Genomic DNA, 11185 nt, shown 5'->3' with positions numbered 1-11185 from the left:
AAGAGGATGTTACACGTCAACATGGCTTCCTTGACTCTCTCAGAGACGAAGAGAAACTGAACATTGAGCCAACACAACTCAGGGTGGAACTCTCTACAACTAAAGACCATGCAACAAGCATTGCACTAATAGATGTGGGATCAAGTCATAATTTGATCTCATATGGGACTTGGGAAGCCTTAGATAGACCACACCTTGAACCCACTGATGCACAAGTACGCAGTGTTGATAACTACAAAAGCTGAGGGGTTTTTAAGTGTTAACATTTCCATCATAAATGTTACTTGTATGAGCACCTTGAAACGAAGCCCTCGTATTCTACACCAGACAATGATTCCAAAATTGTGTTGTTAGTGAAGGCTTCAATATTGTCATGGGAATATGATAGCGTACCTCTTGAGGTTGCCATGGGAGACGGGTGAGGTGCTAGTATCTCCTCGGGAGCGAGAGGGTTAGTGGAAAAATCTATCTGGGGAGGAGTGAAAGTAGAGAATATGCAGTCGGCCTAAGATGTGTTAGTAGGTGGGGTATTAGGATAGGGGTTAAGGAGTTTACTAGCGACATTAGAATAGATGGGGTAAGTGGATATTGAAGACGAAGACGAGGTTTCTTCCTGACCATGACCTGTGCGCTAGGGGTTGGGTGGCTAAGGTTGTGAGATTTCATAAACTCTTGTAAGTCAGGGATTTCCTCGAGATTTATGGTAGGATACTCAATATGGGTGGCATCAAAATTGTATTGTACATTGGTTAGGATTCTAAGTGTTTGTAGATATTAGAGTATAGCTTTAGAATTCCAAAAGGATGATAAAAGGTAGACTCACATAAGTTAAGATGTTGGTGAGAGTATTATAAACTTTGAGCCACCCATGGCTTATAATCCATTGATAGCTATATGCTACCACCTCATAGTTGGCCGGTGTCTCCGGAATGCCATCTGGAACAAACAGGTCTAATTTTTCGACACCTCCAAAATTCTTAGTTGCCATGAGTGACATCCCTCGACGACTCCCCGCTAGCTATTGCAACGAACTTCCTCTTAGTAAAACACATGCCAAATGCTTCCTCCAGCATTCTGGCATAAAACAGTCCTTTAAACAGTCCTCGACGACTCCCCGCTAGCTATTGCAACGAACTTCCTCTTAGTAAAACACATGCCAAATGCTTCCAGCATTCTGGCGTAAAATAGAGGTTCCAATGCAAGTAAAATTCCCAGTTTGAGATTGGTTCCACAAAACCCCTTTTTTCATAATTTCGAGTTTCATAATGAGAATCCTTGATCTCTCTTCAGGGTAATCTACCCATCATTTGACTAATTGTCCAACTAGATTCTTGGTGATTTCAATCAAAGGAAAACTAGTTTAGTTCAACGGTAGTCTATTCTTTATATTTAGGAACTGGAACCGGTCCACGAAGTTTTTGCTTGATTCAGATCGAGAGATGGACAAGTAGGTTTACTGTCCGTCCCTCTCATAGTCTAACCAAAATTATTCAGTTTAGTTCAATAAGGATTTTCATCAGATAAACATCTAGCTTTGGGTAAATACCAGTTTAGTGATTTAGCCACATAAAATATCTAAATATATTTTTTCTACCATTTAATTTCTCAACCTTAACTCCCTAGGTAGAATTATGGTGAAAATTCATCTTTTGACACCTAAAATTAATTCAAATCTTTCTTTTCTTAAATATCATAAAAATTTTCTTTTAACTAAATACCAATATCTATTTTTTTAAATAAGCTTGAAATTCCTCTTTTTCTCATTTAATGAGTGCAATCCAAATGTCATGGGAATTCCTCTTTTATCATAACCTAAATCTATCTAAAATTCCTCTTTAAGTTAAATAAAAATATTCAATATTCCAATATACCAAGAATTCTTCTTTTTCCATTTAAATGCTTGAATTCCAAATATGATGGGAATTCCTCTTTCATCATTTAAATCTATTCATGCATAAAATAATTTTAACTAACATTTCTCTTAAAAATTACATAAAAATATCCATTAATCCTAATATGACAACAATTCCACTTTTCCCATTTAAATGATTGAATTCCAAATATGATGGGAATTCCTCTTTTATCATTAAAATTTTTCCTATGCATAAAAATAAATTTAACTAAAATTTTTCTTAAAATTGAATAAAAATGTCCATTAATCCAAATATGACAAGAATTCCACTTTTTCCATTTAAATGATTGAATTCCAATTATGATGGGAATTCCTCTTTTATCATTAAAATTTTTCCTATGCATAAAATAATTTATCTAAAATTTTTCTTTAATTTTAAATAAAATATCCATTATTTTAATATTCTAAAATTTCTCTTTCTCCATTGAAATACATGGATCTCCACTATCATGGGAATTCCTCTTTCATCATAAAAATGAAATTACTAAAAATTTCTCTTTTCTCTAATTAACTATTTATGCATAAACATTAAAAATTAATTTTCCATGGATATGATATTCATTTAACATAGGATGACTAATCCTAGAATATGGTGGGAAGTCCTCTTTTCACATTATGCATAAAAATGATTTATGTGTTAATTTTTAAAAACTTTTGCCATAGCTTCGCTGCTGTTACTGATAATTTTCAATAATTTTGAAAAACATAAGGTTTAGTAATACAATATGATAGAATAACTATCATTTGGACCAATATCCAATTTATGGACTTAATCCCTAAGTTTATCATAATTTAAGTAACATAAATGCATTAAAAAGCCACTTCTTTGGCCTCTAGCTTGACTAGCATAGAGTTTGCTTTTGGGGACCTTGATGTCTCTTTGGAGGCGGAAGGTTGGAAGAACTTCCCGATGTTTGAAATCTTTTGAAGGATGAGGGAGCTAGCTTTGGCGGGACTTTCACGATGAAGGCTTTGGTGAAGTCCTTCGCCATTCTGACAGCTTCTGCCATGGACACTAGCTTGGCATTCTTGACCAGTGTGTCTAAGGGTTCGTTCATTCCCCGAATGAACCTGGCCATGAGTTACTCTTCGTCGTCTAGAGGTGATAAATACTTGAGGAGAAGAGCAAATGCCTGGTGATATTCTTCGATGGTTTTGGTCCCCAAATTTAGCTCTAAGAATTCATTAATTTTGGTTTCTAAAAACCCGGGGGACAAAATCTCTTCCTCAAATAGGTTTTAAGATCGTTCTAGGACTGGGTATTCCTGTCCAGATGGTTGGTGTGTCACAATGGTTTCTCCATGCCACCCTGGCTGTTTTCACAATTTTCAGCCTGGCAGAGCAAGAGCCATTTTGCTCCGCTCATTGTAGCACGTGACATCAAAATACTATTCCATAGCTTCTACCCATTTCTCCACAGCCTCGCCTAGGTTCTCCCCTTATCGTTTGAAGGGTCCTGGCTGAGTTCTATGAAGAGCCTTGTGAATGTCGGGGTCAAGCTAACGGCCACGGTTTCCTCGCCTCATGATTCTGCCAAAAATGATATATGATTAAATTTTTATTTTGATATCGTCCATGAGATCCTGACTTAAGAGGTTTGAAAATAATTTCTTAAACAATATAAATGATCTTATTGGAGATCTATGACATATGTCCGGTATAACAGATTTTAGTTCATCAATTCGTCCATAAACAATCACTTATACAACAGGGAATTTTTCCATAAAACATTTCTTTAGTTATAGAAAGGTTGTAATATGTACATAGAGCAGCTCGGCTCCAGAAGTCAAAATCTCCTCGGGAGACGCATAAGACGACGCTACTGGGATATAGACATACCCTGATACAAGTATTCCCTTACTGCCAAGGGAGGTACTATCTGCTCCTTAGGAATAAAGCGACTAAGGAGTCTGTAGATTTGGTAGGAAAGTTTGAAATTTTGAGGAGTTGAGTGATATAAAATAACACCATGTATCACTTTCAGCTTCATCAGAATCATGGTCAATGAGAGATTTTGCCTCAGCATCGCACGCTGGTCGCAAGAGGCATGGACATACTACCCTGCAAACCACTTGTGCTGCCGTCTCTCCGTTGGGTCAGGGAAATATAGATCCTCGAAATGGCCTATGAGTCTGGCTCGGCTCGTTTGAGTTGTAGCAGAAGAGATGAGATGCTCGAAGGCAAACGCAGTCATGTCTTGTACTGGGTGAGGACGGGAACACCAGATAAGTGTGGAACTTCCATATGAAGTTTACGAAATGAAAATACAATATGTAAATGCTCTTTTGGGTTTTTATTATCAATTTTTGACAAGGATTCGTTTGTCCTTATTAGCTTTCAACAAAGCTCTGATACCAGCTGTGAGACCCCCGCCCCTCCTCCCCGGTGCCCCCTTCGAGGTGGTGCTGGCAACGGAAGCAGCGTCCGCCTCTCGCGTGGTGCAGGGAATCCACACTCGAGGCCTTGCCCGCGGAAGCTCGGAAAAACTCCCCTCGCCCGGAAGGCACAAGCGATTCCACCATGAGAAAATCTTCTAACGGGAGAATTACTCTAACGAGTCAAAGTCTTAACTAATTAAACTGATCTGATCGAACATGAAGTCACATGGTCAGATCAAGAAGAGACTTGCACTTGGTCCATGGAATCACCGATTTTTTCCTCCTTTAAAATGAGGCACATTCGTTGATCCCCTCCCATAGAACAAGGTCTTCTCAGGACTTAATCTAACTATGGTAACTAATCGCATCTTAATTGTTTCGCAGGAATCCTCCGATCCAGCCTACCCCAACTGGCCCATGAGTTAGCTAACCACCCGACCACTGTATTGGTGGGATTCTTTTATAAAGATTTGGTTGTGTTTTGCCCGGGTTCCTAGGAAAAGAGTTCCCGGGCCCCCTAGCCAGCGATTCATGCAAAAATTAAGGTAGGCATACCACGTACATACCCACTATGAAATTGCCATTTATAACGGATTTGGCTGGCTTTAAAACAATCCTTCAATAGAAATCATAATATTACTGATCATCATCCTCCAAAATTTTGAGTCCATTGTATTACAAAATGTGTCCTCTGGACTCTCCATTGAAGACCAGTTGGCCAACCAACGAGATCTAGTATCAAAATTTGATTCACAAAAATCTTTCCTTTTAGTCCATCTCCGAATCTTCCTCGATGCACGCATGGGTGTCCTAGCAACCGCGAGCCCGTGCATCACCTGGTCAGAACCCTCTAGGATCCTCCTTAGGTGTCCTAGCACTTTACTTAGGGACCGCTTCGTCGGTCCTTGTCCATCATACCCAGAAGCGCACCATTTTAACCATACCGAGGCTGGTCAAGACCTCGGCAGGCTTTGCCGTGAGCGACATCCCTTGACGACTCCCCACCACTAGTTGTTGCAACAACGAACCTCCTCTTAGGAAAACACATGCCAAATGCTTCCTCCAGCATTCTGGCGTAAAACAGTCCTTTAAATGAAAAATAGAGATTCCAATGCAAGTAAAATTCCCAGTTTGAGATTGGTTCCACAAAACCCCTTTTTCCATAATTCCCAGTTTCATAATGAGAATCCTTGATCTCTCATCAGGGTAATCTACCCATCATTTGACTGATTGTCCAACTAGATTCTTGGTGATTTCGGTCAAAGGAAAACTAGTTTAGTTCAACGGTAGTCTATTTTTTATATTTAGGAATTGGAATCGGTCACGAAGTTTTTGCTTAGAGATGGACAAGTAGGTTTACTATCCGTCCCTCTCGTAGTCTTACCAAAATCATTCGGTTTAGTTCAACAAGGATTTTCTTTAGATAAACATCTACTTTTGGGTAAATACCGATTTAGTGATTTAGCCACATAAAATATCTACAGATATTTTTTCTACCATTTAATTTCTCAACCTTAATTCCCTTGGTAGAATTATGGTGAAAATTCATCTTTTGACTCCTTAAATTCAATTCAAATCTTTCTTTTCTTAAATATCATAAAAATTTTCTTTTAACTAAATACCAATATCTTTTTTTAGTAAGCTTGAAATTCCTTTTTTTCTCATTTAATGAGTGCAATCCAAATGTCATGGGAATTCCTCTTTTATCATAACTTAAATCTATCTCAAATTCCTCTTTAAGTTAAATAAAAATATTCAATATTCCAATATACCAAGAATTCTTCTTTTTCCATTTAAATGCTTGAATTCCAAATATGATGGGAATTCCTCTTTCATCATTTAAATCTATTCATGCATAAAATAAATTTAACTATAATTTCTCTTAAAAATTACATAAAAATATCCATTAATCCTAATATGACAACAATTTCACTTTTTCCATTTAAATGATTGAATTCCAAATATGATGGGAATTCCTCTTTTATCAATAAATTTTTCCTATGCATAAAAATAAATTTAACTAAAATTTTTCTTAAAATTGAATAAAAATATCCATTAATCCAAATATGACAAGAATTCCACTTTTTCCATTTAAATGATTGAATTCCAATTATGATGGGAATTTCTCTTTTATCATTTAAATTTTTTCTATGCATAAAATAATTTATCTAAAATTCTTCTTTAATTTTAAATAAAATATCCATTATTTTAATATTCTAAATTTTCTCTTTCTCCATTGAAATACATGGATCTCCATTATCATGGGAATTCCTCTTTCATCATAAAAATAAAATTACTAAAATTTTCTCTTTTTCTCTAATTAACTATTTATGCATAAATATTAAAAATTAATTTTCCATGGATATGATGAGAATTATTCATTTAATATAGGATGACTAATCCTAGAATATGGTAGGAAGTCCTCTTTTCACATTATGCATAAAAATGATTTATGTGTTAATTTTTCAAAACTTTTACCATAGCTCCGCTACTATTACTGATAATTTTTAATAATTTTGAAAAACATAAGGTTTAGTAATACAATATGATAGAATAACTATCATTTGGACCACTATCCAATTTATGGATTTAATCCCTAAGTTTATCATAATTTAAGTTACATAAATGCATTAAAATGTCACTTCTTTGGCCTCTAGCTTGACTAGCATAGAGTTTGCTTTTAGAATTAAGAATTACTCCATGAGAAGCATCATTTGAATAGAGAATTGGTCATAGGAATGACCATTCTTTTGGGGAGAGAGAGATATGCTTAAAAAACATTCTAACTAAGCATAAATGTAAACTTTATGTGATTAATCATTAAAATTCATTAGAGAGCTTCATTTACATTGAAGAACTATTCAATTGAATACTTCTCAAGCTTGAGAGGGGTTGAGAAGTAAAAAACATTTAGAAGATTAAGAAAAAAAACCATAAGGTCACACCTTACCTCTTGTTTTGCTTGATTCTCTAGTCTTAGGAGAGGCTCCCAACCAATCAATTGGTTAGTATGTTGAGGAAAGCTCCAAGGAAGGTTGAAGAGAGAGAGAAGCTCCAATCTCTCCAAATTGTAGAGGATTTCAGAGGATAATAGAAAATATGCTTATTCTAATGTAATATTGGCATGGTCTAGTTCACAGATGAGAATACAAAAGAATGAGGGTCTATTTATAGGTGAGGGAGGCCACCAACTGAGTCCAACTAAGTTCTAGAAATTTTTAGCTTTAGTTTGACTGAATTTGGATAAGATTTGGACCAGTTTGGCTCCCTTTTTGATTTGGTTTGATCCAGGAGAGAGGAGAGATAAAAATATCTTACTATTTTTGAGTTTAAAACTCACTCATATGTGTGAAATAGGCGTCTCCTTGAAGGCTCCCCCTTTCCTTACCAAGGTGTCAAAATTATATGATTACTCTAAAATATCTCATTGTTTTTGTAATATTTCATAATTTTTAACTAATAAATCTTGTACTCAGTCAACTCTTCATCTTATGTGGGCATTTAATCATTTTTGGGTGTTTTCTTTTATTCATTGGATTTATCTCATCCCAACACTTGGATTAATCTTATTGGTCCATAGGAACCTTAATTGGACCATAATCCAAAAATTTCAGAAAATCTTGACCCTTACGCGCTAAGGTCTTTTAAATCATTTTTAATTGATTCCTAATGCACCTTGGAAAATTTATTTTGATTTTCTGTTTCAGGGAAACATATTTTTGATATTAGGAGAATTTGTTTATCCAAAAATATCTCAATATTGAATTACCACTCTCTAGAATTTTTTATCTCTCTAGGCAAAAACAAGAAAAAATAATATTTTCTTGTATTTAGAAACATAGAATGATTATAGGGGATTGAAGTAAAGCTTATTCATTATTCAGGTTGAGGAGGAATCTTACATCCTCTCCCACTTGAAAAACACGAGATGTCCTCATCTCTCGCAAAGTGAGGGTAATCTTTCGCTAACTCTTCTTCTTTCTCCCAGGTGGCGTCTTCTAGAGGAAAGAACTTCCACTTTACTAAAAATTCTCTGAGGACTGTACTCCTGAGAATGTTCTCCCGAACGTTAAGGATTTCTTCAGGTTGGAGTACCATCTGGCCTTAAGTCGGACAAATCAATTGTTCATCATCAAGCATGTGACTCGGGCTGGGTACATATTTCTTAAGCAAACTGACACATGGAATACATTATGTACCTTGAGATGGAGAGGCAGAAGAAGTTTGTAGGCTACATCGTCCACTTTCTTTATAACAGCATATGGCCCACAGTATTTGGGAGAGAGCTTCTTGTACTTTCCTAAAGATTAGGAACTTCTCTTTGGTCGTACTCGAATGAAGACCATATCTGATTCTTCAAACTCTCTCTCTGATCTCTTTTTATCAGCATACTGCTTTTGCTTATCTTGGACTGCCTTTATATCTTTACAGATTGATTGCATTTGCTGGTCCATGTCATCAAACATTTATCTAGACATCTCGACTCTGATCAATGGGTTGGACCAGGTCAACGGTATAAGGCAATCTTGCCCATACAAAGCTTTGAAAGGACTCATCCTAATGCATCGATGATAAGAAGCATTGTAAGCAAATTCGACCAGATGCAAATGGCTTAACCACTTCTTGGGTTCCCTGCTGCTGCAGCATGACCGAAGGATATCTTCTATTACCTGGTTCACTCTTTCAGTCTGGCCATCTGTTTCGGGGTGATAGGCTATGCTGAGATCCAAGAAAGTTCGTACTGCTTCGAAGAATGCAATCCAAAATTTTGATGTGAATTTGGGATCTCTGTCACTTACTATCCTCTTGGTGGGTAAGCCATGCAATCTGAAGATCTATTTAAGGAAAACTTTGGCAACAAACACTATAGTGTATGTTTCTTTCACTGGAATTAGATGGGCAAACTTGGTTAGCCTCTCAACTACCACAAAAATGGAGTTGTAACCTGATTGCACTGAAGGTAATCCAGTGACAAAGTCCATACTGATACATTCCCACTTTATCTGTGGAATGTCTAGAGGCTGCAGTTTCCATGGCATCTTGACTCTCTCTGCCTTGACTCTCTGACACATTAAGCATTTTTGCACATGATCAAGTACATCCTTTTTTAATCCTGGCTGCCAAAAAAAGCTTTTCTTCACAAATATATAGGTTTTTATAAACCTTGGATGTCCAGCTATTAGGCTATCATGGGCTTCTCTCAGAATTCTTCCCTTTATTCTTTCATCATTGGGGATACATAGCCGATTATTATAATACATGCATCCTTCATCCAATTTGTACCCAAGAACTCGACTCATTTCTTGAGGAGTCTTGCTTTCCTGCATCAGAAGGGTAGCAATAGGGGCAAAGAATTTGTCCTGCATGATCTTCTCCTTTGCTTCACTGATCAATGGATTTGACACCACTGTAATTGCAAGCAAGGAGGCTTTTCTGCTGAGCACATCTGCACCGCATTTTCTTTCCTCGGTCGATAATTTCAAAATCGAATTCCTACAGGGTCTGCATCCATCTCCTTTGACCATGTTGAGATCCCTTTGGGTGAAGATCCACTTCAGACTACGATGATGTGTCATCAAGGTGAACCTCTGTCCCAAAAGATAGTCTCCACAACTTCAGATCATAAACTACTGAGAGTAACTCCAAGTCATGGACGGCATAATTTCTCTCATGTGTTCTGAGTTTTCTGGATTCATAGGCCACTGTATGACCTTCCTGCATAAGAGCACCACCTAAGGCAAACCCACTGGCATCAATAACTACCTCAAAGGGTTTGGTAAAATCTGGCAATTTAAGGACAGGGTTGGTTACTAAGGCTGTCTTCAGCTTGTCAAAGGCACATTAACACATTACAGTCCACTGAAAAATGGTACTCTTCTTGAGAAGGTTAGTTAAGTGGGATGCTATCTGAGCATACCTAGGTATAAAGATCCTATACCATCCGGTTAATCCTAAGAATCCTCTGACTTCTTTTACCGTCTTGGGTTTTGGCCATTCTACGACTGCTTGGATCTTTGTGGGGTCAAGAGAAATCCCATCCTTTGACACTATGAATCCCAAGTATTCCACCTGGTCAACAGAGAAAGAACACTTGCTCTTTTTTGCAAAGAGTTGGTGTTTCCTTAGGATTTCCAGGACTTTACGCACATGATCTTCATGATCTGTAGCATTCTTTGAGTATACCAAGATATCATCAAAGAAGACAAGAAAAAAATCATCTAAGTATCCTGCATAAGACGATTAAATGTCGCCGGGGCTTTAGTCAATCCAAATGGCATGACTGTGAACTCATAATGCCCATAGCGAGTATTGAATGTTGTCTTTGACGGTTATTCCCCTGATGCTCTATTGCTACATAGATCTGTCCTTTTTCTTCCTCCACTTCATCAGCTATAGTGACTACTTTAGCTACTGCAGTCTGAGGTGGAACTCTCTCTCTTTGGTTATTCCAATTTTGCGAGGGAGTTCGGAGACTGCTTTGCATGGAGGCTGCACGCTGAGCTGGCACTCTTCTGGGGGTACCCTGATTTTGGCGCGGGGGACCCTAATTGGACTGATATGAAGGAGTCTGTCTCTAAATTTTGGGACCCTAGCTTCCTTGGCCCACAGAAGAAGATGGGAAATCCTTGAGCTGGTGCCCAAACCCCTAACATCCGACGAACCTGTTCTTAACTCAAAGCTCTTCCCTTTGCACTCTTGAGAGAGCCAGAGTTCCTAAGAAAGTACTTCGAGGGGGAAAGGTCTTGCTTCATTCTTGAGACTTCCCATCTCCAGATACTGGTTGGGACCTTGGTGTCTCTTTGGAGGCGCAAGGTTGGAAGAACTTCCCGATGTCTGAAATCTTTTGAAGGATGAGGGAGCTGGCTTTGGCAGGACTTTCATGATGAAGGCTTGG

Source organism: Cibotium barometz, chromosome 6 (assembly GCF_041138505.1).
Source record: "Cibotium barometz isolate CiBa-2024 chromosome 6, ASM4113850v1, whole genome shotgun sequence".
NCBI classification, from domain to species: Eukaryota; Viridiplantae; Streptophyta; class Polypodiopsida; order Cyatheales; family Cibotiaceae; genus Cibotium; species Cibotium barometz.
The sequence above is the reverse complement of the archived record's forward strand: the minus strand, read 5'-3'. Positions refer to the sequence as shown.